The 25,817-nt window shown below is 41.0% G+C and overlaps 1 protein-coding gene across 1 annotated transcript in view; it reads left to right on the top strand.

Moving 5' to 3' along the window:
- LOC122803234 (NXPE family member 4-like) overlaps positions 1 to 25,817 on the top strand; it is a 313,911-nt gene that overhangs the window by 23,847 nt on the left and 264,247 nt on the right. The gene's annotated exons all lie outside the window — the stretch shown is intronic.

Raw genomic sequence — 25,817 nt, 5'->3', positions numbered from 1 at the left:
ATGGACTTATAAATGTATGCATTTGCTATTTTCTTATATTTGGGAATGTGTGTTGATGCCGAACACTGTCTGTTTGACAGCTGCAAGGTGGTTTTATCACTGAAAGCAACTTTCAGTAAACAAATGGTGTTGTAATTCTTCACTGTTGTATGATCATGGTGTTAGATATTAGCTTGTTGAAAGTTTTATTTTCAGCAAACACCTTTCTGTTGACCCCCTATTCAGCGAAACTCACTTCCACAATTTGCTGAATTTACTAAGAGCAAGGAAGTAGTTGGCCAACTACACGACTTTGTCCTTTTCCATACTGTAGTGCAATCTCAGAGTGTATATATAGTTAGGGTGGTGTGGGAGGTGAAGCCCCCCACTTGGGTGGGTTTGATTTTGTTAATTGTGGGTTCCATTGTATTGTGGGGCAATTGTTTCCTTGCCCTTGGTAAATTCCGTGAATCACGGAAGTGAATTTCACTGAAGAGGGGGTCGACGGAATAGTGTTAGCAGAAAAAACTTTTGGTGAACTAACATAGACCCAGTCCTGGTATATATGAGTTGGGGGGCTCCCCCAGCAGAGGGTACAGAGAGCTTGTTCCTGAAAAACAAAAAATGAAAGGCTTAAAATTGTCTTCACTGAAAGTGGCTTTCTGAGCTATATATTTTTTTAGTTTTGTCCATCAGAGAAAAAAAAATCACCAAATAATCATTAATGCTTTTTTTCTGGTGAACTGAGGCCTTATTTCTCAAAAAAAAAAAAATCACATCAAATGTTAATATCAAAGATAGTGACAATGGTGAGAAAGGTCTTGGAGGTTAAAAGCAAAGAAATTTGTTTACTCTTTGCTTTACATACCAGAAAAGAAACCCCATTTTAAATGATTATAAGTAACCATTTGAGTGGCTTTCACGTTTGTGACAAACAGAATGCATCTAATTTTGTTTCTTTAAATTAACAATGCACTGCTTAGCACAATGTGACAGACACATCGATACAACGTGTGGAAACTATGGTTACTGATACTGCTAATACTATGGATCCGATATCTGTGGACTACAAAGGCTGAACAAAGAGTCTCTCATTAGCAAATGGAGAATACTTGCAATGAGAATCTGCCCAACAGGTTATTAATAAGGAACTGTCTGTACTAAAAAGAAATAGAACTGACATTGAAGTGAGCTCTTAAAGGCAACAGTAATTTTATGAGGACTTTGGGAAGATATAATTTCTGACAAAGTAGAATTTTAACGTTACCGGATATATTTTCTTCTGTAATTTGCTTCTCATCATGTGCATCTAAGTGCATTATTGAAAATAGCATTTAATCCTGTGGGCTCACCAGTTTAGCATGATAATCCACTGGTCATGGCCTATGCAAGGCCTCTGAGTTTGATTAATTCAAAAAAACGGTTAAGACTTTAAAAATAAAAAGTCAGTACATAGTTGCGTGAGTGCAGCAACTAATCCAGAAAATTCTGAGGTTCAAAATTACTTTTCCACACGCCACACCTTTTTCATGGAAGAGTGCAAACTGTTATGCAACCACTCATAAATAAACCATGCAAATTTCTATCACAAAATTATTAAGGAAGGCTGCCATTCCTATGATTAAGATGATCTCATGTAACTGCAGAGTGCTTCTGTATTAAGTGGAAATTCTAAAACTGGTATTAGTCACATTTAGCTGCGGAATGGTCTTTAGATGTTAAAAGCCCCTGTTCTCTTGCTTAACTAGGATTCCTGATTTCACATACTATATTCATAAATGTTACTGATAGGACTAGTCATTAAGGTATATGGAACTTTTTTTCTTAGAATACTTCAGACTGTTTGTGTTTCTGGGAGCTGAGCACTTCAGTGCTGAATGCCTGTACTTGGGCTGACATCTAGGAGAAAGACAGAGGTACAAGGGGGGAGTAACTAAGCTGGATGTGTAGAGAAAATCCCATCATGTAATTATTTGGGTCCTAATGAATCATAGCTGGTAAAAATTGAAGACAGTATAACTTGGGGATCCTGAAAGAGGAGATTATTCGAGACAGCTTTCGTCTTTTTTGTATATTACCCAAGATGGGTTGCCAACTGTCTCACTGACAGAACCCACACTGTGAAAGTAGCAGACTCCCAATCCGGCTTCAGACCAGTCACAAGTGGAGTACCACAGGGTTCAGTCCTGGGTCCTCTCCTGTTTGGTATCTACTTTTCTGAAGTACAGGCTAACACAGAAGGTCTTTGGCTAATGAAGTTCGCAGATGACTGCAAACTAGGAGCCATAACTGAAACTCCTAACGATGTGGACATCCTACAAAAGGGCCTCACTGAGACAGATGCCTGGTGTCAAAGCCATGGCCTCAAGCTTGTTGTTGTGTCTTTCGGCTTTTCCCGGTTAGGGGTCGCCACAGCGGAACTCCGGTCTGCTAATGATTGGCAGTAGATTTTTACGTGCCGAGTTGCCAGCTCTGATGCACAACCTTCAACGAAGGTGCACCCATTCACGCATGTCTCCACACAGAAGATGCTCTAGCTGAGAATTGAACAGGACAATGTCTTACTGTGAGGCGACAATGCTACCGCAGCACCACCACTGCAGTTAAATCCCAAAAAGTGCATTATCATCCCCTTTGGTAAAAACTCTGTACCCATGAGCTACCACATAGGTGGTAGTCTACTTAACACTGAAAGTGTGATAAGAGACCTTAGGACACAGGTGGACAGTAGTATCTCCTTTAATAATCACATCGCCACAGTAGTCAGAAAATCCTTCTACATGGCACACCTCATCACAAAAGGTTTCTCATCCAGGAAAAAAGAGGTCATTGTTCCCCTGTACTTGTCACTCATTAGACCCATTATAGAGTACAACGCCCCTTTTGCTATTACCTCACAAGACTTCTACAACAACTGGAAAGGCCACAGAAATACCTCACAAAGAGGATTACTGGCCTCAAACAGATGCCCTATGCAGACCATCTCAAAAAAACTCCAGCTTTACTCCATCGCATATCGCCTACTCAGAGGTGATCTCTGCCTAACATACAAAGCTATGTCAAACCCAGAGCTGTCAGACATGCTGCACTTAAAGAAATCCCTCTGAGTTACATGCTCTAGGACCTACACCTTGTCACCACAATAAACAGAACATGCTGGAGGGATAGATTCCTGTCCCAGAGACTTCCCATACTCTGGAACAAACTACCTATCTATATCAAACAAAGCTCCTCATTAGCACTCTTCAAGAATAATCTTGATGATTGGATGGGAAATAGGAAATTCACCCCAGGGATCACCTCTGTGGCTCTGCTCAACAGGGGCACAGGAAAATAATTTTCTTGGGTGGCGAAAGCCAGGGTACTTTTTTGGCTAGGCTTGTATAGGCCCTAGGGCCGATAGCCTAGAACCTACCTTTGAACCTATGAACCTATGGAAATTTTCCACTGCAACATCTAATTGGTTATGCAGTTTGTTTGTGTCTTTTGGCATTTCCCGGTTAGGGGGTCACCACAGCAGAACTCCGGTCCGCTAATGATTGGCAGTAGAATTTTATGTGCCGAGTTGCCGGCCCTGATGCACAACCTTCAACGAAGGTATGCCCATTCACACATGTCTCCACACAGAAGACACTGTAGCTGAGAATTGAACAGGACAACGTCTTACTGTGAGGCAACAACACTACCACAGCACCACCACCGCAGTTAATTGGTTATGCAGTATATTCACATATTATCATTCATGTTTTTTTTTATAAGCTTCAGCAGGAGCAAGCAGAAACTATGTTACACAAAGAAACTAAAGAATCTTTCTGGTTACTACATTTATAAACATATCTGAAGCAGAGTTTTAATTAAAACACAAGTTTAAACTGTACAGTTTAAAAAACAGTATGTGATTTTTTTTAATGCCTGCACATTTGCATAAGTTTAATGCATGTTCATTTTCAAAACCGCTTCTTATTGTTTACATGCTGACTTTCTATACAGACTGAACTGATTTTCCCATTTTAAAGGAAGATTATCAGGTTACAACGTATGATTCTATGCCCAACATAGTTAAACACATTTATTTCATATTTTACCTACATAATGATGTTTATGCATTGCTATCCAATGGGTGAATTATAGCCTCCTTCCTTCATTTAATAAGTACACCTGGCCAGTGGTTTAACTGGGCCGAGAGTTACTTTTGTTGTCATCATATGGAGGCTATATCATATTCTTCATCTCAAAGTTATTCCAGTGCTATTTTGGTTTATGTTTTTCTGTGCATTTTACTGTTAGTTTAGATTTATAATTTGTTTCTCTGGAAGACATTGGAGGTATTCATCAGACTGTAACAAAGCTATCATTTCACTCTATAGTTCCAAATGTTTATAATTCTGCTACTTTTTCATTTCCTCTTCTTGATGTAGTTTTATGTATTTGATATACCGGTTCTGTTACCAATAAGGCTATACAATAGCCATGAAATTATTAAGCAATAACCCACGCCTGGGTGTGGGCAATGCTGGATTTACCCATGGTTGGTATGGTTCGGTCACAAGGGTGAAATCCGAGTGGCCAAACAAAGACAACTGTGGGTAAATCCAGCATTACCCACAGAAGAAGTATATTGCTATTATACAATGACATTCAGAGCTGTGTGTGGAAGCAATGGAGAAAGCAAGATCTCTGTTGCTTTTTAAAAGGTGTCTCACTATGTGAAAAGAGTTTAACATAGTCAGATAGCTTTAAAAAAAGCAACAAAGAAAGAAAGATCTCCGTGGATTTTTTTTAAGTTATCTCGCTATGTTAAACCTGTTTAACATAGCGAGATTGCAGCAACAGAGCTCTTCCATTCTCCGTTGCTGTCTAACACACACAAAAAAAAAGACATACTAATGGAAACAGTTCGGGCGACCGGACACTTTTTCCATTAGTATAAGTCTGATTTACAACGGGCATGCTGACCAATCAGCATGCACATTTTGGAATATTAATGGGGGGGTCATTGTATAATTAATATTATTCAATCTGTGGTGAGAAACATAGTTCTCAGCCTTGTACCTCCAGAATTAGAGACAAAATAAAAATAATTTTAGCAAAAAGCCCTAAATTAGGGACACATACATATGAGTGTTATTGACTTAGAATGTTTCAAAAATATCTAAATTTAGCATGGGCAGATCAAAATTTTGAGGCAAAGTTTGGAGCATCCACTACAAATTAGGGACAATTGTGAGGGCAAAGATCTTATTCTGTTAGAGCCTGTATACATTATAAATTACATTAGTTTGTTTTGTTACATTACTAGTTGGCATTTTAGTTAAGTATTTTGGGTTTGTTTTAATTTTTACATGCTTAACATATAAGGTTATAGAGAGTATTACTTTGTGAAACGTGAGTAAAGGTATAGTGTTAAAGTTAGTGGAGATAGAATTAGGTCTCTGTTAATCCATGATGACATTTTTTGTGTCAATTTACCTTGTAGCCAGGGGCTGTTATTTTGTAAAAAAATAAATAAATGTAAACTATTATTCGGCGGTAGATGACATGTGGTTCAGTTTTAATTTTATTTAATTATAAGCATGTCCAGCTCCCATAATGCCAATTTGTCTATATGATATGGTGGCTCTTATGGTGATAACATGGACTCTTAGGGGCTTAGGGGCTTCCAGTCACTTGAAAAAGGGAAGTCTGTTTTAATTTTATTTAATTATAAGCATGTCCAGCTCCCATAATGCCAATCTGTCTATATGATATGGTGGATCTTATGGTGATAACATGGAATCTTAGGGGCTTCCAGTCACTTGAAAAAGGGAAGTCTGATAGTGACACTGCATGTGTACAATAAATGCATTAGAAACCTGACCAGTTTAATTAATGTAAAAAGGAAGTGGATGAGTCATAGCTGAAGGAGTTAGAGTAGCACTGGTGTTACACCTATCATTACAGATCAGTTAAAATCACAGACAAAAGGTTTGTAACAATTTGTGGAGACCAAGGCCACTAGCCAGGGTTGTGTGAATATGTAATGCTCATAGGGGATTGGGTGGGACAAGTGAGTTGGGCCTTCCAAAAAGTTCATTGCAGCTGTCAGAATAGCACTGTACTAGAATAACCTGATCTCCAGTTCATATACTTCTCATGACTGCTTGCACGAGGAATTTCTCCATCTGTATAGCACAAGTCCAGTAATGAAGGTAAGGTGGGCAAGTGCCAGAAGAAGGATGCAATGGTCAAGGAAGGGCTTCAAGACATGGCTGATGGCAAACAGACACAGTACAAAAAAAACAAAAAAATCAATAAATAATTTAATGTAAACCACTGAGTCTGTGTTGAAATATTGACATGCAAAAGCATTGAAACATGGGCCTATATCCATTTGTCAAAGATTCCCTTCAATGAACCTGACTTCATCGACCACAAACCACCGAAATTCACTTCCGTGAATGCTCACATCCACTAAAGATTTAAGTAGGGTAAGGAAGCAGTTGGCCGACAGCAGAACCTTGCCCTTTTCACCACTGTAATGCAATCTCTGAGTTGGTATATATAGTTGGAGGGATAACACAGCCCCCCCCACTTGGGTGGTTTGACTTACTGCGGTGTATGCTCCATTGTGGTGTTGGTCAAGTGCTTTCTTTCTCTGGTGAAATCTTCACGGAGGTGAATTTCAGTGGTTTGGGGTCAATGAAGTCAGGTTGGCTGAAGTGAATCTTTGATGAACTGATATCATGTGATCAATGCCAGCAGGTTGAAAACATACTTACCAGAACATCAACAAATAGAAACTACAGTAAATAGTTTATTTTTGTGACTGGTTAACCAAAACCCTTCCTCTAATTTCAGCCACACTTTAAATAGTGGTAGTGTTATAGAAAGAGTTTTTGTAAGGTAATGAGTAGAGATGGGGTTACGTGCACTGGAAGGGTTAGGGTTATCACACATGAGTAAGTATGTAAAGGAGATCCACTTCCTTAATCCCAAACCTATACATTATCATAGCAAAAATGCTTTGCATAGCACTACCACTACACAAGACACATGACACATGACAAAGAACATGTATAATACTTAATCTGTCATCTTTCCAAGTCCTTACTCTGACCATGACCTGCAATCACTCCCCACACACATACCCCCCATGCTGAAACTTTCTATATATATCTGTCTAAAGCTGTCAGCATTAAAAACCCAAACACACATTTACCTTAACTACAATCACCCAAACACACATTTACCTTAACTACAATCACCCAAGCCTCCTCCATTTGATGTCTTCAGCACTTGATTATGAGCTCTTTCAATTAATTTCCCAAGCATTTCACACTGTCAGTGAACTGACTATTCAAAAGAGTTAAATGTATGCAAAACACCATATAACTAATAAGACATATGTAATAATAAAGGCCAAATTATTATTCTAACGGGCATCTTTACTTCTAACCTCCATTAATGCTCCTTGTCACAATGAAATTTTGTTTTTATTTTACATATCTTAGTTAAACGTCATAGCTTTATCTACAAGAAAAGACCTTACATATATCTTGGTGTCAAATGAAATTACAATGTCATCCTTAGTAAAATGGTCAGCTTCCAGAAAGCTCTAAGATCAACAGACACTAGGCAGAAGACCTGGAAGTTGACTGGAGTAATAGCACACAGAGTTCAAGGAAATATTTATGGCTGTAGCATCTCAGGAAGATGACATCTGCTCTCAACTCAACTCAACTCAACTCAATTCAACTCATTGCAAAACTACAGCAGCTGGGTCTTCACCAATTAGATACACAAACTAATAGACCTAATGATCTAAATGGAAAAAAATCAAGTCTTGATCATTAACACATACTAGAGAGGTCTTCAAATCAATGTCTTCCAAATAACATAAGTGCTCACCTTCCAGTGAGGTCATATCACATGGTCCCTCAAAACCCTCAAGAAAGTCTCAGAAACAGCTTGTGCCATGTTAGTCCAAACAACCAGAGCTCAACTCTTTACTACAAACAGAAATTGCTCTTACCATCTTCCTAACTGCCTCCCCCAAACATTTCTGGAAAACAGTTATCCATTCACCCCATCTCTGACCACAATAGTATGCCACCCTCCTCAACAAAATACAGAAGTCCTCTGCCAAAACTAGCCAAAATGTTTTTTCTTCCTTTCCTGTCTTTGCCCCTCTTTACTACCCCATAATGATGGCCCTCCCTCCACTCAGCTGTACTCTGTCTGAGCATAATGTCACTTTTCATTGTAAACAAATCTAAAAACAACTCATTCAATTTGAAGTCTGCCCAGGTGCCAAGTTCGGCATCTTATATCCTTCCCTCCTAAAAATGGCTGCTTCTCATATTGCTAAACCGGGTCTATATTATATGAATGAAAGTTCAAAAATCTGAATGCTGTAAACGGCGAAAATGCATAACATGTGCCCCCCCCCCGTAACCCCTGCTAATTATATATACCAACTCCAAGATCGCATTGCAGAGAGGAAAGTGCAAATTTCCCAAGCTTCACTGTTTTGTGATCTCACAAAACACACATTGATGTCCACCATTTTCACTGTCTACAGCGTTCGAAATTTTAATCTTTCGTTCTTTTAATAGGGACCCGCTAAACCACTAACTCATGCCTTTAAACTTTCTTCCTCTCAAATGGCATAATTCCTGCCCCATTCAAGCATGTTATCAATATCCTTGTAGCAAAACTTTCCTCACTTATGGATTGCAAAGATTTTAGACCGATCTCAAACTTGTGCCCACTTATAGAACTTTTTGAGAAACAACTTTTCAGCCACAAAAAAATCTTATGATCTCCTGCATGAGCAACAAAATGACTTCCATAATGGATTCCATAATTGGCTCCTTTGCCAGTTTCAACCAGAAATTCCAGCCCCCTCTTGCCTATTCTCTTTACCCCTAGTTGTAGTCATCACTATTAGAAGAAACTCCTTTCTCCTTTCTCCTTTCTCATGTTGGCTTACATCTTAGAATACTTTCTGCTACGTTATCAATATAACGTTCTGTATGACTGTTGTTATTCACCTTAACGATCTGCATTAAAATCCCACTCTCTCTCTCCTTAATTCTTGAATTTCCTCCCTACTTCATCATCAACTCTTTCCGTTTTGAATTGTTGCTTTCTGTTTGTGTTATGCATAAGAGCTTTAACTGAGTAGCTCTAAAATATTCCTTCAAATCAGGTAATCCTAAACCACCTTGTTCTACTGACAGGGTCGACTTATCCCACTTGACATTTGCCCTCTTATCCTCACAGATAAAATCCTTTAACTCTTTATTAATTGCTATACCCAACTTTTCCTCTGGTTGATAAAAATATGTCTGACCTTTGTATAAAACTAAAGGGGCTAAAAATATTTTTACTGCTTGTATCCTGCTATCCATACCCATAGACAACAGCTTCCAATTTCTCAATGTTTGTATTATCTTTTGGTTTGTCTCTTTGTACATATCCTTAGCTGTCATAACAGAATCTTTGTAAACCCATAATCTTCACTATTTCATTTTATCACGTCCACATAAATATCGCAGAACCAATTCATGAGTGGATGCATAGTTTACAGCTATAGTCTTTATTTTGTCTGTATTAACTTTTATAGCCTGAAAAAAACTTGACACTGTCTCAGAATGTTTCCCAACACTGAGCTGCCCTTTTCTGGTTTTATCAGGTACAAAATATTATGAAACGCAAACAAAGCCAACTTTTCTTGATTACCATACCAATTCTAGCCCTGAATTTCTGAGTCCCTTATTTTCTTTGCCAGTGGTTTAAAATAAAATGCAAATAACAAAGGGGAAAGAGGATACCCTTGTCTCATTCCTGTGTTCAGACACAACTTATCAGAGGACCCTTCCCATTTTGATTTTTGACTCTGTTCCTTGTATATCCTCTTAAGTCTGTATTAAGGAATGCAAATGCTTCCATTGCCTTACTCATAAAATCCCAGCTTACTCTCTCAAATGCTTTCTCTGTATCAAGGCCCACCTACAGCAGCAGCGATTTCTTACATTCTGCTTCCCTCTGGATCATCACTGTCCTGTTAATTTTGTCAAATGTTGTCTTCCCTCTATTAAACTACATTGATCCATGTCTATGAATTTTGGCAACACCTTTTCTGTTTTCTTAACCAGTACAGACCTAAGCACTTTATAATCATGGTTTAAAATTGAAATGTGCATATATGAAGCTGGATCTGATGGGTCTTTACTATCTTTAGGTATTACAGCCACCGCATATTTTTTTTCCAGGATGTTGGTGGTTCCCCTCCTTTTAAAATACTGTTAAACATAGCCTTCCAGATCTTTAGCAGTTTCCTCCTTCTAGCCTTCAAACTTTCACAGTAATACCATCTATTCCTGGACACATCCATGCAGATTGGTTATACATCACCATTTTTATCTCATGTCCTCCTATCTTAACTGTTGTTAAGCCTCATGTACCTCTAACTGTGGCATATTTAAGTATTCCATAAATATTTCCATTTATGCTTTTTATTGATTTCCACATTTTTCTCCTTTGTACAAATGTTCATAAAAGTTCCAAAATGTCTCTAATACCTCTACATGATCTCTGGTTATTTTTCTTGTTATAGGCTCCCTAAGTCTGGCACACCTCTTTCTACTTTCTGTTGCCTAAGTGGCTGTTTCTGATTTTTTGTGCTCTGGTGTTATTACCAAAAAAACAAACCAGTTGCTTAACAGCAGTCATTCTAAACTCATGCGTATTATCCAGATAATCCCTTAGTTTCTGTTTAGCACTCTGCAGTTGTGCCTCCCCTTGTTTTGTGAAATTCCTCCTGTTCTGCAATAATTTAACCTTTGTCAGCCCATCTAAATAATTTTTGTTACTTCTTAACCATGCTTTTTCTTTTATTTCTATTGTATTTTTAAAGTCCACTTTCAGTTTATCCTGCTCATTAATTATAACTTCTGTAGTACTTCCTATCTTGCCTAATAACTCCCAAATAATTTCCACTACCCATTCCTTAAATTCCTCTCTCCTTTTACTTCATTACCCTGCATTTTTATTTTAGTTATTATTGGTGCATGATCTGAAACAGTTGTTGGATGTATGTCAAAGCTCAGAAATGCACATGTTGCTGTGAAATATAATTTCTGTCTAGTCTAGCCAAGTTCCTACTACTGACACCTCCAAGGTAGAAATGCACTCGACCACCACAACACAGCACAAACCACAAGGCACATTGCTCACCTACACAGTGTGCCCCTCAACCTAAGCCCCTAAGGAAAAACAACTTGCCCAATATACTAATCATAAGTGACTTGATAATGAGGCACACTGATGCCCCACTCACTAGGTTGAATAAGGAGAGGGTAACAGTCAGCTGTCTATCAGGTGCCAGAATCCGACACATAACACACGCACTCCACAACAAGTACAAGTATGACTTTGTCACTGTCCATGTGGGTGTGAATGACCTGAGATGCACCTCCCTGGACTACATGAAAAGAGACATGGAGGAGCTCTCAGATTATGTGGCCCAGGCAGATATGACCCTAGCCCTGAGCAGCATCCTACCATCTCCCAGAATGATACCACAGTGCAAGCAGAAAACTATTGAGTACAACAATTGGCTAAATTTCTGGTGTCATTCTAAGGGGATCCAGTATCTGTCTGCTTGGGATGACATGATTGACAGACCTCAATGCTTTGCCAGAGATGTCCTGCATCTGTCACCCCTGGGTTTCTGGATACTGGCTAAGGCTCTTGCCATCCCTATAGTGCCTTTTTTAGGCGATGTTCCAAAGACAAAAATTACCACCATAACAGCTATAAATAAATGCAATCTGAGGGTCATGCTGCTCAATGCTAGAAGTCTAAATCTCAAGATGCACTTGCTTGAAGCACTCCTCAAACTGGAGAACATCGACATTTGTGCTATAACAGAGACCTGGTTTAAAGCAGCAGAAAGCACCCCTGCACTACCAGACTATAACTCATTCCACACCTTTTGGCCCAAGAACATGGACCAAAGCTCAAAAGGCGGTGATGCCTCCATATTCATAAAGGATATGCACACCTCCAGACTAGTAGCTCAGCACAACACATCTGAGATACTTCAGGTACAACTAACATTGGGTAAAATGGCAATTCAGGTCGTAGCCTGCTATAGGTCCCCAACCATGTCCCAAGACTCTCACTCCATGTTTCTAAGCACCCTGGAAACTATTAGGGTCCAACCCAACACTCTCATACTAGATGACTTCAACTACCCCCTCCATCAACTGAGAAAACTACTCATGCACCAATACACTGTCTCAACACTTCCTGTAATTCATCAGTTCCAATGCCCTGGACCAGCTCATTCCTACCCCCACCAGAGGAAGCAACATCTTTGACCTGGTTATTACTAACATGGGCAACCATTGCTCTACACCAATAGTCAATTCCTCCCTGGTTAGATCCGACCACAAACGAATCACTATGGAAATGCACATCTCACCCACACCCCCTGCAAAGGTAACCACTATGAAAAACTTCTCCAAAGCTGACTTTGGGCTCCTAAAAACAGAGCTGGCTAACTTCACATCACCCATATCAATGGAAAATAGATGCATGACTGCTGAATCATACACCGATGCACTGTACAAATACGTACATAAATGCATGGAACTAGCCACTCCCAATAAAACCAAGACATTATCCTACAAAAAAGGAAGCCAATCTGGTGGTCCCCTGCCATTAATAAACTCTACAACAGAAGGAAGAAACTGTTGTAGAAAAAGGTGAAGTCCCAAGACTGGAAAAATTCCCTTATTAACCTCAACAAAAAGTAGAGATCCCTCAGCAAAATCTCTAAAGCCAGCTATGAAGGCAGAATTGCAGCAGACACTAAAAACCACCACAAAGCCTTCTATAGTTATAACAAGAATGTCCACAGCAATACCCAGGTTTGCTCCGAGTTACTGCACAATGGTACCACATATACTGAGCCAACAGATATTGCCAACATACTAACTGACAGATTCAGTGCCAGCTGTACCCCTCTCTCCCCCCAAAAGGACCAATCACAATACCAGTGGAATGCCAGGCACCCAGCATTACTGCAGCACAGGTTAAAGCTGCATTGACCAAGGCCAAGAATACAGCTTCCATGTGACCTGACAATATCCCTGGATGTGTTCTACATGAACTGCAAAGTGAACAGGCACAACATCTGTGTGTCCTGTTCAATCACAGCCTCACCTCAGGCTTTGTCCCTACTGAATGGCACACTGCTGCAGTCATCCCTTTCCATAATGGGGGAATGATTACAGACCCTGGGAATTATTGCCCCATTAGCCTGATGAGTCTGATATGTAAGGTTATGGACCTAATTAATAGGGATATACAGAATCTCCAAACTCTAGATCCCACGCTATTTGGTCTTGTGAAAGGTAGATTATGCCTGCTCAACCTGGTTGGGTTCTTTGAGTTAGTCACTAGAGCTGTGGATGAGGGCAAGGCAGTTCATACAGCCTCGATCTGGCCAAGGTCTTTGATACCATTCCCCACTCAGGAATTATTGATAAACTCACCAAACTAGGCATCAACCCCTATATCACTAGGTGGGTTGCAAATTGCTCACAGATGGAACCCACAGTGTGAAAGTAGCGGACTCCAAGTCAGACTGCTTACCAATCACAAGTGGAATCCCACAGGGATCGGTCCTGGCTCCTCTCCTGTTTGGCATCTACTTCTCAGAAGAACATAGAGGGACTCTGGCTGACCAAGTTCACAGACGACTGCAAGCTGGGAGCCATTATTAACTACCCAAGTGATGTAGACATCCTATAGAAAGGCCTCACTGAGACCAATGAATGATGTCGAAATCATGGCCTTAAGCTTAATGCCAAAAAATGCATTGTCTTCCCCTTTGGGAAAAACTCAGTTCCCACTAATTACCACATCGATGGGAGCCCACTGAACACTGAAGGCATTATAAGAGATCTGGGAACATAGGTTGACAGCAACCTCTCCTTCAACCACCACATTGCCACTGTGGTCAGAAAGTCCTTCTATGTGGCACATCTCATTACCAAGCGTTTTGCATCCAGGAAGAAAGAGGTAATCATCTCTTTCTACTCTTCCCTCATTAGACCAATCATAGAGTACAATGCCCCATTTGGCATGTACCTCACTAGACACCTGCAACAGCTGGAAAGGCCACAAAAGTACCTCACAAAGAGGATCCTAGGGCTTAAACACATGTCCCACATGGACAGACACAAAAAACCTCCAGCTGTTCTCTGTCTCATATTGCCTACTAAGAGGCGATCTCTGCTTGATTTACAAAGCCATGTCTGACCCAGGCTCTGTTAGAAATGCTACATCTAAAGAAATTCCAATCCCTCTGCACCACACACTCCAGAAACCTCAACCTCATTATCATAATCAACAGAACATGCTGGAGGGACAGGTTCATAATCCAGAGATTGCCCATGCTCTGGAACAGACTTTTCATACATGTCAAGCAGAGTGCCTCATTGGCCCTCTTCAATAGAGATTTTGATGATTGGATGGGAAATATAAAGTTCACCCTGGGGATCACTCCTGCGGCTCTCCTTGATAGAGGCATTGGGAACTAACGTCTGGCGGCACAATGCTAGGGCACTTCTATGGGCTAGACTTGTAAAGGCTCCAGGGCCAACAGCCTAGTACACATCTATAAACCTATGAATTTATGTATTCCATGCCAAATATATTCACAAATTTCTTCAGCATTCTCCCCACTTTTGTTATATTTTTCCTTCTAGGTCCATCATATACATCCATTGCAAATCAAATTCCAGTCCCCATCTATAAATAATGTTCCCTGCTAACCATGTACTATTATTGAAAATTATAAAAACTTAAAGTTTGGCCACAACAGCAGATAATGGATCCAGAATTACTTATAGGATATTCCATTCCATCATGCTGATGAATTTCTTTTTACAGGGAGCGAAAGTGCTTAATAAATTATGGTTTTCTTTACATTTCTTGTGTAGTAGTGTTTTTTGTTTTATAGAATTTGAATTGTTGAACACCTTTGTTCTTTCCATGTTTTTGGAGTTTATTTATTCCTGGTATACAACAACAACAATTCCTACTCTGTCATCTTAAATACAGGGGTACTCCAAGGCACTGTCTTTGGGACAGTATTAGTCTATATAAATTTATAAACAACCTCCCCTACAACCTCCCTCACCTGAGTATCATATTTTAGGGTTCCTGTTGTATAATCGAAGATGCAATCCTTCGAATGCATCTTGATCGAACTTGAAAGCATGAAACAGCAAAATAGCGAAATGGCATATAAACGATTTCTTTCCCTGGGAAAAAAATCGCTTGGCCACCTCCATTGCTTTGCCGTTTTCATCATTGTAGTGCGATCTCGGAGTTAGTATATTTAACTATGGGGGTATGGGGGGCAAAGCCACTCCACTAAATGTAATGTTTTGAAGTTTTTATTTTTATTTTATTTTTTTGTGGAACAGCGATTTTTTTCCCTGGGGTAAAATCGCTGTTCTGAGAGTTCGGGATTATAAGCTTTCTCTTACATGGGGTCGATAAATCAGCGTTCACTTTTTAAGTGTTTGCTGATTTAATATAGACCTATATTTTATGATAATGAAGTTATTGTCCTTGAATCAAACAAAACCCATGGCACTTTACAGCATACAATGCAATCTAAGTTCTCTGCTCTGTGCAGTTGGACAACAACAACAAAAAAAATTAAAAATCAACTCTGACAAATCTAGTATTATGCATTTTGGCCCCACTCAAAAATTAAACATGCTCCCCGTATTCCTATAAAAGACAACAACCATGTCAGTATTCCACTCATCATGCGGTAAAATACCTCAATGTTCACCTGGACCCGTCACTACTTCCTCCCTACATACTGACAAAACTATTAGTAAGACCCTTTCACAACTCAAACTCTGCTACAGAATCTCACATCTCCTGTCTGGAGTTACATGCCAAGCTATTGCCAATGACGTCCATTTCCTTAAACAGAATAAACCCCTCCCGCCATGACTGCAGTAAGGCAATGATATCCACCCATCCCGCCATGACTGCAGTAAGGCAATGATATCCCAAAACTGTAGTTGGCCGAAAATACAATCTGCTGATTCATGCTAGCAGATAACCAGATCTGCTATTACAATTGTCTAAAGGCCGCCTGTTCAATACAGAACATTAATGGCAGTCAGCATTGCTGAAAAAGCATTTTGCAAACAGTCCAGCTGCATGAAACCATCTTCTCAGGGAAATTAGAATGCAAAACTCTTTAGAGGTATTCAAATCTCAACTGAAAGAATGCATCAAACAAGAAAATGTAAGTAAATGTTTCTGTGATACAGGATAGCCATAATGTGTTAATATGTCGAACAACATAAACCGATGTAACATGAAAAGGTCATTAACGATGCTCTACAACATAATGTTGTGGACTTTGTAAACATGACTTTAAAATACCTAAGTCTGAATTCTAGTTACACTTACAGTAATTGATATTGCATATTTAATCTTTAATTTAAAAAAAAAATGTTATGTTCTCTGTCTCCTATTTATGTGTTAGTGCCTCACCTCTTTATAGGTTCATAGGAGTTCATAGGTTTTGTACTAAGCTAATTGCCCTTGCGAGCCATTTTAAGCCTACCCAATTACCCTGTGTGAGAATCAAACCTTGCACCTTGGGTTTCTAAGGTGAACACCTTAACCATTAGGCCACCCTCCCAACCTCATTACTTGGTTTAATAGGACATCATTATATTATTTTCACTGCTCAACTATGAGCTGGGTTGTGTATGAAAGGGGTCAATAGACAATTTCACTCACCTGGTCAGCAAACAGCAAATAAATAAAATACCTCAAAACAACATGTGTGAAGATGACAGGACAGATGTTCAGCTGAGACAGGTATAAAAATAAGGTACATACGGATAGCTGGTGGTCGAATGCAGAAGTCAAAGTTACCGAAAGAAAGAAGGAGTGCAGGAAGAAACGACAGACCAGACTAGGAAAAACTACTGGTTGGCTAACAAAGAGACTAATAGAGCAGTTGCAATGGCAAAGAACAAGGTTTCAGAGAAACTCTACCAGCTTCTGGAAAGTGACTTATCAGATGTCAGTTAAAAGCTCTATCAGATTGCAAGGCAATGACAGAGAGATACAAGGAATACAGTCACCAGATGCTATTCAAAACTGGTGCCAGCAACAACATGATCACCAGTTCAGAGGATATCAAGGGCTGATTACAGGAGTACTTTCAAGAAGGTTCTGAATGAAGAAAACCAACTGAAGCTGTATTGATGCGTACACAGCCTAGTACAGACAGATGAAATCCTAATTGTGAGCCAGGTAATAAGGAACTGATTATGGAAATATGTGTTTTTGACAAGCACTCTTTCTGTAATTAAGAGCAGCTCTACAGCTTCATCACTAAAAGTGATATGGTGTTGCCTTCAGTTTGCCGACATTCCAGAATGCCGACACCATATGATCGACATTCAGAATGCCGACACCATATGATCGACATTCAGAATGCCGGCAATGTGGAACCGGCATCTCACTATAGTGCGGAAAGGAAATTTTATTTTCCTTTTCTGTGGACTTCTCACAATGTCGGCATTCTGGAATGTCGGCGTTGTGTAGGGGATCCATATATATATATATATATATATATATATATATATATATATATATATATATATATATATATATATCGGAGGGGCTTAGGATCGGAAAACAATTTTTTCTTCATTGGATTGTCTATCGGAGAGAGAAAAGACCTACGATGAATAATTATGAATCCTCAATTATCAGCCATGCCACTGGAGAACCTAGGCAGGGAAAGCGAGAAATGAAGAATAGCCAGCTCACCTCTCCTGGTAGGCGGAGGAGGGTTACATACACTCAGGGATAGAATGGGTGGTGAAAAGAGATGAGGGTAGAGAAAGATGTTGCAGGAGAAAGTGCATGACAAATGAACACAAAACAGCGCAGGTAAATGGGATGGTTTTGGACCTACAAGGATGGGCTGACACAGAGGGAAAGAACTTGGTAAATAGAACAGTTGAGCTACACACAAGGTACAGGTGAAACCATACTAACATAGGGGTCATACCAGTTAGAGGAAAGGATAGGGTGATGGCCACAAGGGAGTCTCAAAGTGACCCCCGGGCTACCTAACCAGAAGTATTGTCAGCTGATGACCTCACATAGGCTGAACTAGATGGTGCCTGACCCTCTAGAGACTTCGTGGTTGTAGTCTACCATTCCAGGGTATGGAAATTTAGTGCTGGAGGGCCTCTGTCTGGCCAAGATGTTGGCTGACCTGGTACTCATATGCATCCTTCACCACAATCTCAGCCATCTGCTGCTTGCGTGAGCTGTGGCTGGTCAACAGCTGGTGGAACATAAGTGTCCAACTGGGTCTTCTCCCCTCTCAGGTAAGCAGCCCAGTCTCCCATCACCCCACCTCCATTTGAGCCACAACAGAGAGAGATGACCTCTCAGTCTTCCAGTTCCTCATTAGGGGGATCTTTAGATGGAGTCAGAATTGGAAAAGTGCCATAAGCATGTCATATGCCATTGAAGTATCACATACACTCTAAGGCAGGTACCAATGATAGATATTCCTGCCAATTGTGACACTCAGCCCTACTGAAATGTATCACCTGGTGAGCTGAAAGATGAAAGTGCACACATTATGAGTGCCTCCTTGATGGTTTTGCATTTATCTTGAAGCTAAAAAATAATAACACATTGCATCTCTGCGTGTTATGTGTTGTCTCTTTCTCTCTCTCTCTCTCTCTCTATATATATATATATATAGCAACATATATTATGCATGTGTATATATATATATATATATATATATATATATATATATATATATATATATATATATATATATATACATGGGTCTACTGAAAAAGAACGTATGACACAAATATGGATGTTCACAAGGCTGACCACAAAAGGTTGACTTTGCAAGCACTGACATGCATATACACACGTGATGAGCAAAAATTTCAACACATGCAAAACAATTTTTTAAAAACAGCCTAAAACATCATTTTTTGCACTGTCTCCTGCTATTTATATATACTAACTCAAAGATCACACAATGTTGAGGAAAGGACGTATTTCACAACTCTAAGAACTGGACCATCTGTGCAGTTGACTAAATTTTGTCAACTAAACAGATGTTGACCAAAAGGGGGGGGGGAGTTCAACTATTTTCACTTCCTTCATATACATTTATAATGTTTATGTGAGCTAGATCAAAGATGTTACAGATTATAGATTAGTTATAAATATCCATGGCATTCTAAGTCCATACAACCTCTGATCTCATGTACTTAAGGCGAACAATACATCTGTGTAAACATTTAGAAGTTAAAACAGTGGGCTGGATTCAATAAACCCTACGTGGCTTGTTAAAACTGGTGCTCATTGCGCCACGACACTGACATGGAAGCATGAAGATTTGTATTCAGTAAGCAGCCCTATAGATGGTGCATGCTAATTACATCATAAGCACCTGTACTGTAGGCTAATCAACCAATCCAAGATGGAGGTCAACAACAAATGCAATTGTTGTGTACACAATTCAACAGATTTTTGCCTTTCCAAAAACCCTTGGAATACAGCCATGAAAACTACTCTACAAAGAAAGCATGTGCATGTGCAACAGGCCCACATCTATGCTGCTGCTGCTGCTCTTCTGCATGTACATGTGCAACAGGCCCATGTCTATGCTGCTGCTGCCGCTGCTCTTCTGCATGTGCATGTGCAATAGGCCTATGTCTATGCTGCTGCTGCTGCTCTTCTGCATGTGCATGTGCAACAGGCCCACGTCTATGCTGCTGCTGCTGCTCTTCTGCATGTGCATGTGCAACAGGCCCACGTCTGTGCTGCTGCTGCTGCTCTTCTGCATGTGCATGTGCAATAGGCCCATGTCTATGCTGCTGCTGCTGCTCCAAGTCTATGCTGCTGCTGCTGCTCTTCTGCAAGTGCATGTGCAACAGGCCCACGTCTATGCTGCTGCTGCTGCTCTTGTGCATGTGCATGTGCAACAGGCCCACGTCTATGCTGCTGCTGCTCTTCTGCACGTGCATGTGCAACAGCCCCACGTCTATGCTGCTGCTGCTGCTCTTCTGCATGTGCATGTGCAATAGGCCCATGTCTATGCTGCTGCTGCTGCTCTTCTGCACGTGCATGTGCAATAGGCCCATGTCTATGCTGCTGCTGCTGCTCCAAGTCTATGCTGCTGCTGCTGCTCTTCTGCACGTGCATGTGCAACAGGCCCACGTCTATGCTGCTGCTGCTGGTGCTGATAGATCTCGGCCAAGAAGGAGGAGGGTGTTTAGACCATGATTAACTTTTCATGGTCTGCATGAGGTGGAAATAGTACAGCACTACATGGTGGATAGAGACGCACTCTGCAACCTCTGTCATCCTCAACAGAGAGCAAAGGCAAACTGAGGGGAACCAATGTTGGTGGAGACCAAGGTATGTTTAGCATTTAGAATATTAGCTATCCTAGACCTGGTCATTACCAACATGGAAGATCAATGCTCCATGCCAGTGATCACCCCCTTGTTGGCCAGGTCTGACCATAAGCTAATCACCCTTATGTCCACATCCCACCCCCACCCCCCAGTAGGGAAACCTCCATAAAAAACTTCTACAAAACTAACTTCATGCTACTCAAGTCAGAAGTGGCAAGCTTCATGACACCCATGCAGACGGGAACTGAAAGTTCGACTGCTGAATCCTACACTAAGGCACTGTATGAGCACATCCACACATGCATGAATTGTGCCATTCCAAATAGAACCAAGATGCTATCTTCCAAAAAAAAAGAAGCCAATCTGGTGGTCCCCTGCCATAAACAAACTATACAACAGAAGGAAGAAACTGTTGCAGAAAAGAGAAAAATCCCAGGATGCAAACTATTCACTTACCAGCCTCAGTAAGAAGCTGAGATCCCTCATAAAATCCTCCAAAGCTAGTTAAGAAAATAAAATTGCCAAAGATTCCAAGGACAACCACAAGGCATTCTATAGTTATGTCAAGAATCTAAATGGCAATGCTCAGATATGTTCTGAGCTACAACAGAATGGCATTAAATATACTGGTCCCAAGGATATTGCCAATATCCTGGCAGATTGAATCAGTGTCAGCTTCACCCCCCTCTCACCCCCTAAAAGGCCTAGCTCAATACTGAAAGATTGCCAAATTCCGGTAATCACGGCCACACAGATAAAAAATGCACTCTCCAAAGCTAGGAATACAGCATCCATGGGACCAGATGACATCCCGGGCTGTGTACTACATGAACTACAAAATGAACTGACACCTCACCTAAGTGTCATGTTTAATCATAGCCTCACCTCAAGCTTCATGCCCAATGAGTGGCACACAGCTACAGTTATCCCACTCCACAAGGGGGGATCCACCTTGGATCCCAGGAACTATCGTTCCATCAGTCTGATGAGGCTGATCTGCAAAGCCATGGAATGCATTACCATGGAACTCATAAACAAAGACATTGGCAACCTTCAAACACTGGACCCCACCCAGTTTGGTTTTGTAAAGGGCCGATCTTGTCTCCTCAACCTGATTGACTTTGAATCAGTATCCAGAGCCATGGATGAGGGCAAGGCGGTCTACACAGCCTATCTGGACCTCGTCATGGCCTTCGACACCATCCCCCACTCTGGAATAATAGATAAACTTACTAAGCTGGGTATTAATCCCTATGTCACTCGATGGGTTGCCAACTGGCTTACTGACAGAACCCACACTGTAAAAGTAGCCAACTCAAAATCCAGCTCCAGACAAGTGACAAGTGGAGTACCTCAGGGTTGAGTCCTGGGACCACTCTTGTTTGGCATCTACTTCTCTGAAGTACAGGCCAGCACTAAGGGACTTTGGCTAACAAAGTTTGCAGATGACTGCAAACTGGGAGCCATTACTGCATCCCCAAATGATGTGGATACTCTACAAAAGGGCCTTCAGAAACAGATGCTTGGTGCCAGAGTCATGGGCTCAAGTTCAATGCCAAGAAATGTATAGTTATCCCCTTTGGGAAAAACCATGTACCCATGAATTACCACATAAGTGGCAGTACACTAAACACTGAAAGTGTGATAAGGAACTTAGGGACACAAGTGGACAGTGGTCTCACCTTCGATAACCACATCGCCACAACAGTCAGGAAATCCTTCTATGTGGCACACCTCATTATTAAGGGCTTTTCATCCAGAAAAGAGGAGGTCATTGTCCCACTTCACTCATCCCTCAATAGACCCATTATAGAGTACAATGCCCCATTTGGTATGTACCTTACAAGACATCTGCAACAACTGGAAAAGTCACAGAAATACCTCAGTAAAAGAACCACAAGCCTAAAGCAGATGCCCTCTGCTGACCATCTAAAAAAACGCCAGCTATACTCTGTTGCATATCGCCTGCTCAGAGGCAATCTCTGCTTAACATACAAGGCCATGTCAAACCCAGAGCTGTTGGACATGCAACACTTAAAGAAATCCCAATTGCTCAGAGCCACATGCTCCAGGGATCTAAACCTCATCATCACAATGAACAAAACATGCTGGAGGGATAGGTTCCTGACCCAGAGACTCCCCATACTCTGAAAAAGTGAAGTTTAAGTCCTCCTCTGATGACGTCTTCTGTAAAAAGATGAAAGTGCTTAATCTGTTGGTTTAATATCAGAACTATTTGTATTGTTTTTATTGCTTGCCTTACCCTGGTGTCTACTTGCTGGAGGAATTAAACTTCACTTTTTATTCATGTGAGCTGGTGTTTATGCTGACACTATCATGCAGTCAATTCTTGAGGAGGGACAGCCTTTTTAGGAGCTCTGTGTGACTGGTTTGTGCTTTTAATGCTATGTTACATCATGCCAGCAACTACATACATTTTCCCCATAATGGTTTACCTTTAAAATGTCACTACACATGTGTGCGACTCTTAATAAACCCGACTCATAATGTCAGAAACTGCACCGTTAAATCCTTAAAATACTGAATCCACTACCCAAAGAATGCCAGCTTTCTTTGAAACACAGATTTCTCCTAAAACCATTATGCAGGGGGCAAGCCCCCCCTGCACCCCCCACACCCCCTCCTAATTTTATATACTAACTCTGAGATTGCACTACAGTGAGGGAAGGGGTACATGTCCTGATCCTCACTGTAGTGTGATCTCCACTAAGAATGCCAAATTTACATGAGCAAACGCACACTGGCATTTGCTCTTTTGTGAGTTCGGTAATTTCTGGTACGTTAATACAAACTTTTGCAAACATCCTTTCGCACATCTGACCATCACAGATATGCACTTCAATATTTTAAAGGTAAACTGCTACAAATATGCAGGATTTCTACCCTGTATACCCTGTAGCACACTTTCCTGAAGTCTTGGGTACCATATACTGCAATCAAATTGAGATCAAAACACAGCCCAGGTTACAGGGTAGGGTGTACATAAACAGAAAGAACTTTCACTCTATTAACTGCCAGGTTGTGTGTAACAGTAACGGAATCATCCTGAATGTGTCTGCTGGCAACCCTGGCAGTTGCCATGATTCCCATATACGGCACAACTCTCATTTCTACCAGAGGTTATCTAGGGGGGATATCCCACTAGGTCATTTATTGGGTGATGCAGGGTATGCACTCAAACCATGACTGATGACACCCATCAGAAATGCACACACATCTACTGAAGAATGCTATAATGAGTCACACGCACAAACATGAAATATTATAGAGCATGTGTTTGGGCTGCTGAAGTCATGGTTCTGATACTTAGATACATCGGGGGGAGGGGGGTCCTGCAGTATGATCCCAGTACTTGTGCTAAAAGTTTCATTGTTTGTGCTATCCTTCACAATATTATCCTGAGAAACAGCTTCAACAGGAACACCAAGGGGAAGGGACACATATCCCACAACCACTGGCAAGGTCATCTCAGCCAAACATAGGTGAGGACTCAGAGGGGGAATGACCAGCCGCTGTGTAGGTAAACACAGGCATGTACAGTGTGCCCTCACCCTGGCCAAGAGGCAATGAAGAGCACACATGCTGACCACATAAGGGGTACAACTTACATCCTATGCACATATATACAGTAAACCTGATGCAAGGCAATACTCACAACCTTTACTTACCCATGTAATGGATGTGTACTGCTGGCATCACACAGAATCAACCCCAAATTAAAACATTTGTAACTGCAGGACTATCAAAGTTAAGTGTTGAACCTGGAACAGGAAAATAAATGGGTAAGAGAACAAATGAATGGCAGATCCTTGCATACTGTCACTTGCTAATGTACCTAAATAGGAGGTATGTGAGTTTTACAGCAATTACATCAACATGTGATGGGACTCACTTATGTTAATAGATGTATGCTCTTTGTCAACTAATAGGCCTCATGCATCAAAGATACGGTTAATAGAAAAACCTGTAAGAAAGCATTTCAGTTTTCAAAACAACATCACAAAATTGTATATACTAAGCACTCAGTCAGCTATGCACCCTGTGCATCAGAAAAAACACATATGTATCCCTGAATTCAAAAGACAGAAACATGGAGATGGCCAAGTTATCATCATTTGCACAGGGTGTTGTTTGGGGGGTCAGGAGGCCAAGGATGATGCAAAAGGTAGTGAGTTTGTGTGAGTAATAAAGACAGGCAGGCAGATATTTAGATAATTATCACATGGCCACTGAGTCAGAATGACCTGCAAGCCTCATGAATGACCCAGGTACCTGTTTTGTGTGTGTGTGTGTGTGTGTGTGTGTGTGTGTGTGTGTGTGTGTGTGTGTGTGTGTGTGTGTGTGTGTGTGTGTGTGTGTGTGTGTCAGAATGGGCACTTGAGATGAAGTGTGTGTTTGAGTGTTTGCAAGAAGATAGTCATGGTCTGTGCTAGCTCTATGTCCTAGCATGTTGGACAGGTCTGAGCTGTGTATGGTAGAGGTAACAGTTCATCATTGTTGCTCCCAACTGTGAGAACTGGCTCTGCCATGAATTGCACTGGCATGTCCATGGTCAGTTGTGCTGGTGCTATCTGAATGTGACTGATGTTTGCTCATGAGTATGTCCAGTACCATGACTCCGTGGCCTTCCACATCTGGGTGAGCACACAACAACTACTGATGGAGCAGCGGAAGTATTTCCACTATGGGACCATGATCGAGCATGGCCACGTTGGCTAACAGCAGATGATGCTGCTGACCTATGTCGATATGGATGCTGTCCCCCTCCCAGCATGTTCCTTCACAGACACTGCTCATTGCATTGTGACATTCATCTGATCCAATTAATCAGCCACACAGTCAGAAACATCAGCCTGTGCTACATCTACAATCCTAAGCATATCCTCAGAGGCCATATTGGAATGTGCCTGCACTTCTATGGTGGCTCTAAACATATTTCTAGTGACACATAATGACATACCAGGGGATTAGGTGGATGGTGGAATGCAGGCCGCTTTGAGCATCCTTACCAACCCTCCTGTGTGACACCTCAGCCACTCTTTGGCTATGGCCAGAGTCAACTTGCACTGCAGTCACAGTAACCACACTAACCTGATCAAGTGTCTCACCCTCCACCTGTCCAGTATTGAGGACTCAGTGGAATACATATGCATAGGCATACTGACCATGTCTGATGGCAAAATGCCAACCTCAGTATCAGATTCAACCTCTGCACCCTCTGACTGTGCCTCTGTTTGGACACCATCATCATCAGAACCTACCAATACTCTGACATCAGGTTGTAAGAGTCCTACACTTCCA

This window comes from Protopterus annectens, chromosome 5.part1 (assembly GCF_019279795.1).
Source record: "Protopterus annectens isolate FY-2018-M chromosome 5.part1, PAN1.0, whole genome shotgun sequence".
Lineage (NCBI taxonomy): Eukaryota > Metazoa > Chordata > Ceratodontiformes > Protopteridae > Protopterus > Protopterus annectens.
This window is presented reverse-complemented; position numbering and strand designations above follow the sequence as displayed.